At 38.5% G+C, this 7,370-nt stretch overlaps 1 pseudogene; it reads left to right on the plus strand.

The window, feature by feature from the left end:
• Positions 1-927: 927 nt before the first annotated feature.
• On the plus strand, positions 928-1,289 carry LOC112208348 (small integral membrane protein 26-like; annotated as a pseudogene).
• The last annotated feature ends 6,081 nt before the right edge of the window (positions 1,290-7,370 follow it).

Below are 7,370 nucleotides of genomic sequence, written 5' to 3' on the forward strand. Positions count from 1 at the left end.
GCCTCAGCCTCCCAAAGTGCTGGGATTACAGGCTGAGCCACCACGCCCAGCCTCTTCTCAGTTTTTTGTAAATCTAGAACTATTCTAAAAAATAAAATATATTAATAAAAAATTTAGATTCCCTAAGCAACCTAAGTGTCCATTAACAGACAAATGGATAATGAAAATGTGGTACATATACATGATGAAGTATTATACGGCCATGAATAAAGAATAAGATCCTGTCATTTGCAAAAACATGGATGGAACTGGAGATCATTATGTTAAGTGAAATAATCCAGGCACAGAAAGACAAACTTCACATAGTCTCACTGATTTGTGGAAACTAAAAATTAAAACAATTGAACTCATTGAGATAGAGAATAGAAGGTTGGTTAACAGAGGCTGGAATGGTAGTCAGAGGCGGGGTGGAGTGTGGGCATGGTTAATGGGTACAAAAATATAGTTAGAATGAATAAGATCTAGTATTTGATAGCACGACAGGGTGACTACAGTCAACAATAATTTATTGTACATTTAAAAATAACTAAAAGAATATAATTGAATTGTTTGTAACACAAAGGATAAATGCTTTAGGTCATAAATACCCCATTTACCCTGCTGTGAGTATTATGCCTTGCCTGTCTGTACTAAAATATTGCATGTATCCCATAAATATATATATACCTACTATGTACCCACAAACATTTTAACAAAACTTTAGATACCCAAACCAAACTTTTAGAGATAAAAATACATCTGAGATGAAAATACATTGGATGTATTTTGCCATTGGATGGGAATGTAAGTGCCATTGCATGGGAATAATGGTAGATTAAACAATGCAGAAGAAAAAATTACGGATTTTGAAGACACAGCAATAGAAAGTTCACAAGGAGCCGCCTCCACCGTGGGCCTGTGAGAATCGAGGCCCTCGCCAGTGTACCCATGTGTCAAAACCAGTTTACGGCCTGGTACCGGTGGATGTTGGTGGTCTATGGGATCGGCTGGTGATCTATGGGATTGGCACCCGGTCTCTGGTGGGCTCAATGGTTTACTTTGGCCAGAAAATGGCAAAGTTGTCAGGTGATGAAGTACAGCAAAAGGATGGCTCAACAAGTGAAGTACCCAGTGAACTATCTGAACCCCCAAAAGGGTTTTATGTGGAAACAATTGTCACAGATAAGGAAGATTTTGTTCCAATTACTGAAAAGATCCTCAACAACTGGAAATCATGGACTGGTGGCCCTGGTGCAGAACCATGACTGGCTACTGAATTCTGAAAACTAAGACTTGGTTCAACATTTAAATTTGATAGATGCCTTGATTCCCATTTTGTGTTTGTGAAATGCATATATATTTAATTTTGCTGTAAAACATAATCACTAATAATATGCAATAAATCTTTTCTTGAAGGAAACTAAAAAAAAAAAAGAAAGTTCTCAATGAAACAGAGGGAGAAAAAAAGTCTAAAAAAAAAAAAAGTTTCAATAAGCATTGGAATAACTTTAAGTAGCCTAATATATATGTAATGGAAGTCCCAAGACAGAGTATACTAATTTGCTAGGGCTACCATAACAAAATACCACAGACTGGATAGCTTAAATAAAAATTTAAGCTCATGTTTCTGGAGGCTGGAAGTCTAAGATCAAAGTGCTGACAGGTTCTGTTTCTCCCGAGGCCTCTCTCTTTGGCTGGTGGACAGCCACCTTCTTGCTGTCTCCTTTCATGGCCTTTTCTTTGTGTGTGCCTCCCTGTTGTCTCTACCTCTTCTTATATGGACACCAGTCATATTTGATTAGGGTCCCACCCTTATAACTTTAACTTTAATTACCCCTTTAAAGGCCCCATCTTCAAATGCAGATTGAAGGGGGTTAGTTTCAATGTATGAATTCAATCCATAACAGACAGGAGATAGGAGAACAAAATTTTTTTGAAGAAATAATGGCTGAAAATTGTCCAATTTTGATGAAAACTCTAAACCCAGAGATCCAAGAAGCTCAACAAACCTAAGCACAAGACACAAGAAGAAAACTATACCATGGCACATGATAACTTGTCCAAAGCCAGAGACAAAGAGAAAAACCTTAAAAGCAGCCAGAAAAAAAAAAAAAGGTTTATAATGTATGGAATAAACAAGATAAGAATGAAAGTAGAAAGGTAGACTTCTTGTCAGAAACAATGCAAACCAGAAGAAAGTGAAGCAACATCTTTAAAGTACTGACGGAACAAAAATTGTCAACGTAGAATTTTATACCCAGTGAAAACCTCATAAAGACTTCTTCAGACATATGAAAGCTAAAAGCTTTTCACTAGCAAATCTGTACTATAAGAAATGTTAAAGGAAGTCCTTGAGGCAGAAGGAAAATGATATCAGACGGAAATCTAGGTTTACACAAAGGAAAGAAGAGAATCAGAAGTGGCACCTATTTGAGTAGTAATAAAAGACTCTTTTGTTATTTAGAAAAACCTCTTTAAAGTATAATTGACCATTTAAAGCAAAAATAATAAGATATTGTGGGACTATAATAAGTACAGTTGACCCTTGAAAAACATGAGTTTAGACTGTGTGACTCCACATACACAGATTTCTAAAAATAAATGTATTGAAAACATTTTTGGAGATTTGAGACAATTTGAAAAAACAGATGAACTGCGTGCATATCTAGAAATATTAAAACAATTAAGAAAAAGGTATATCATGAATGCATAAAATATATGAAGATACTAAGCCTTTATCATTTACTACCATAAAAAAACCAAAAATCTATTATAAAAAGTTACAATTTATCAAAACTTACGCACACAAACACAGACCATATGTGGTGCCATTTGAAGTCGAGAAAAATGTAAACAAATATAAGAATGCAGTATTAAATCATAGCTGCATAAAATTAACAGCAGTACATACTGTACTACTGTAATATTTCATTGCCACCTCCTGTTGCTATTGTGAGCTCAAGTATTGGGATTATCTGCTTAAAACACCATGTGACCCTAATCTCCTTATGAGCAGTTGTCCCTTCAGTAAATTGCATATTGCAGTAAAAAGTGATCTCCCCCAGTTCTTGCGTATTTTTCATCATGTTTAGTACAATACCGTGAACCTTGAATAACATCATGGGACCCATACAAAGTGCCACTAGTGATGCTGGAAGTGCTCCCAAGAAGCAGAGAAAAGTCATGACATTAAAAGAAAAAGTTGAATGGCTTGATACATACCACAATTTGCGGTCAGACACTGCAGTTGCCACCATTTCAGACAGATGATATATCTTGTAAATGGATGGCGTGAACTTCCGGTATGGATAAATACACTACAGAACTGACAATGTATGTTCTCTTCTTTATGATTTTCTTAACATTGTCTTTTCTCTTACTTACTGTATTGTAGGAATACAGGGTATAATACATATATAAAATACGTGTTAATCAATTGTTTAGGTTATCAGTGAGGCTTCTGGTCAATAGAGGCTATTATTAGTAGTTAAGTTAGTTAAGCTTGGGAGAAGTCAAAAGCTATAGGAGAATTTTCTACTGTACAAGACAAAGGGGGAGGGCAGTGCCCCTAACCCTTGCATTGTTCGAGGGTCAACTGTAATTATAATAAAAATGAGTTCTGAGTGTTGCTATGGGATTAAGTTGAAGCTGTGAGATAGGGATTGCGACAGCAGTGTTAATTGAAACTGCTTATTTCCTCAGAGAGCTTACAAGGTCAAACCATTTCTTACTTTTTCTCCATTAATTTGATCACAAAGTAAGATGATTACTGCTTTATCTGATTTTTACCACTTGTGGTCTTAGTATAGTAATATCTAAGCTCACAATTCCTCCAGGTATAAGATCGCTTTATAGTATAAAGATCCCTTTAGTCTGTCTGGATTGAGTGTGGTGGCTCACACCTGTAATGTTAGCACTTTGGGAGACCGAGGCGGGCTGATGGCTTGAGCCCAGGAGTTCGAGACCAGACTGGGAAACATGGTGAAACCCTGTCTGTACGAAAAATGCAAACAATCAGCCAGGTGTGCTGGCGCGTGCCCATAGTCCCAGCTACTCAGAAGGCTGAGATGAAAGGACACCTGAGCCCAGGGAGGTCAAGGCTGCAGTGAGCCATGATGGCGCCACTGCACTCCAGCCTGGACAACAGGGTGAGACTCCATCTCAAAAACAAAAACAAAAAAAGCCTGTCTGGACAGACTGGCGGGGGTCAGAGTCCTGTCTTTACTAATTTCAAAAATAGTCATTTAAAATAAGTTTAGACTTAGCTTCTGACACAACTTGGATAGAACTCTCCTTTCTTGGGAAAATTAGGAAGAAGATGAGGTAAAAGTGTCTCCTTAAAAGTCAGAGGCAGAAATTTAACCGGGGGATCATAGATGGGCATAGCTAACTCGATAGGCCCTTTCTCTACCAGCTCGAGGTAGAGAAACACAAGAAAAACTCAACACCATAGGTTGTGTCATAAATAGGATAACGGGTTTGGGTTTGTAAAATCGTCTGGATATTTCCTTATTCCCACATTTCCTTATTCCCCCTTATTAAAAACACCACTTTGGGTCACTTTTTAATGGATTTATTTTATTTATTTATTTTTTTCAATAATATACTCCTCCAGTAGAAGGCCAACGCCTTGATGGCAGGGCAGCTGCTTTGGGTTCGGAAAGTACAAGAACTAGTCTCCGGTAGGTGTGGCACAATGGAGAAGGAGGAACCATGCTTTATATTCATGCAAACATAAATCAGTGAAAAGCAATTGCCTGTAGGGATCAGGCCTGAGGGTGGGAGAGCAGCTGGGCAGAGATCAGCTACCATCTGGTATGATGACCTACATTTATTAATAGGAAAATGTGCATATTATGTCGTTGAGTAAAACAACAGGTAACAAGATAGTGTGTAGTGTGCAAAGATAAATACTTGACAAGCTGTGCTGTGGTGTGATTTTAGATTAATTTTATTTTTCTTGTTTGTTCATTTTCATGTCCTACTTTTTTTTTTTTTTTTTTTTTAACACAAGATACATGTTTTACTTACTAAACTAGGGGGAAATAATACGAGTTTTTAAAAAATTGAATAAGATTGTGGACCCTCACTGAGAATTCAGATACTCAAGAGACTTTTCAAAATTCTCACCTGTTTTCAGTGGCTTAGGGTGTTCTTACTTGGGGGACAGGGATTCGGGCACAGTCCCTTCAGTAGAAAATTAGCCGCTCTTCAAACAGCCCGCACAGCTCTTGAAAGTACCAGGCTAAGGCATCCTCCAGAAACCAACACAGAAGTACAACCAACGTTTCTCAAGAACATTGGAAACAAGCTAATGGCCCAATATCATGTGATTTTTAAAGTAAATGATGGGACCGCCAGATAATTGGAATATTTGCAGCCATTAAAATCTATGGTTTATAAGAATATTTAATAACATGGGAAAATGCTCAAATTGTAACATTAAATTTAAAAAGTCATATGTGGTGTTATGCTATTTGAAAAGAGAATTATATATGCAATTTAATTTCCAAAAGGAAATAGACCCAAATGTTAATAAATGTTATCCCTGGGTAATAAAAATATAAATAATTTCAGTTTCTTTACCCCTTTCTCTAATTTCAAAAATTCCTACCATGACTTAGTTTTATAATTGGAACACAAAATGTCATTATTATAATTATTTTAAAAGAAGTTGGCTTATAGAACTGGAGAGAGGTTCATGACACAGGCTCTAAAGCAGACAGCGTAGGTAAAAATCCTGGCTCCGACAAGTCAGCAAGCCACTCTCCCTCTCTGTGGCTCAATTTTCTTTTTCTTTTTCTTTTTCTTTTTTTGAGATAGAGTCTTGCTCTGTTGCCTAGGCTACAGTGCAGTGGCATTATCATGGCTCACTGTAAGCCTTGACCTCCCAGGCTCAAGCAGTCCTTCTGCCTCAGCCTCCCAAGCAGCTGGGACTATAGGCACAGGCCACCATGCCTGGCTAATTCCTTAAATTTTTTGCAGAGACAGGGTCTCACTTTTTTGCCCAGGCTGGTCTCAGTCTCCTGGCCTCAAGGGATCTTTCCACTTTGGCTTCCCAAAATGTTGGGAATACAGACATGAGCCATTGTGCCTGGCCTAATTTCCTTATCTTAAAATAGAGATAATGATAGTACCTATTTCATAGGATGACTATAAGATTAAATGAATCAATTCATAATAAAGTGCTTAAAATAGTGCCTGGCTTATAGTAAACGCCTCCCAAAGTTATTATGATTGCTATTATTATTATTGTAGGTCGAAAGTTCTAGCTTCCTACCTATTCATAAGTTTAGCTTTTCAATAGAAGCTGTTTTCTAAACATAATCACAGACCTCCAAGATAAAGTGGAGCCTGTATACAATATTTATTGCAAAAAACTCTTAATAATTTCCTTTTGGATCAGGTATTTAGCTTGCTGAATTAGGCAATGAAGAGTAAACTAGTTAGAGAGCCAGCCTGTGGTTGCTTTTTTCTTTGTTTATGGCCTTGATGCTCTAGATGTGATCACTGAGTTATACCTGTTTATTCCAATAACAGAGGAGTAAAGAAGAGCTCTCTAAATTTTTCCTTGGTGCACTCCAAATTTATAGTTGTATCTCACCTCTCAGAATTTGGGTCCAAATTTACAGTTGTATCTCACCTCTCAGAATTTGGGTCCAAATTTGGGTGAAAAGTCAATGCTCAAGATCACCCAAATAATAAGAAGTAGATCTGGGATTTGAACTTATGTCTATCTGGTGCCACACTTTTTTTTTTTTTTTGAGATGGAGTCTCACTCTGTCGCCCAGGCTGGAGTACAGTGGCACGATCTTGGCTCACTGCAACCTCTGCCTCCCGTGGTTAAGCGATTCTCCTGCCTCAGCCTCCTGGGTAGCTGGGACTACCACCAGGCGACACCATGCCCTGCTAATGTTTGTATTTTTAGTGTAGATGGGGTTTCACCATGTTGGCCAGGATGGTCTCAAACTCCTGACCTCAGGTGATCCACCCCGCCTTGGCTTCACAAAGTGCTGGGATTACAAGCGTGAGCCACCACTCCCAGCCTGGCACCACACTTTACTGCTTAACCTATATCTTTTTTTTTTTTCTTTTTGAGATGGAGTCTTGCTCTGTCACCAGGCTGGAGTGCAGTGGAGTGAGCTCACTGCAACATCCACCTCCCGGGTTCCAGCGATTCTCCTGCCTCAGCCTCCTGAGTAGCTGGGATTACAGGCGCCTGCCACCACGCCCAGCTGATTTTTGTATTTTTAGTAGAGACGGGGTTTCACCAAGTTGGCCAGGATGGTCTGGATCTCTTGACCTCGTGATCCGCCCACCTCCACCTTCCAAAGTGTTGGGATTACAGGCGTGAGCCACCACACCCAGCTTAACCTACATCTTATGACACT

This window comes from Pan troglodytes, chromosome 13 (genome assembly GCF_028858775.2).
Source record: "Pan troglodytes isolate AG18354 chromosome 13, NHGRI_mPanTro3-v2.0_pri, whole genome shotgun sequence".
Classification (NCBI taxonomy): Eukaryota; Metazoa; Chordata; class Mammalia; order Primates; family Hominidae; genus Pan; species Pan troglodytes.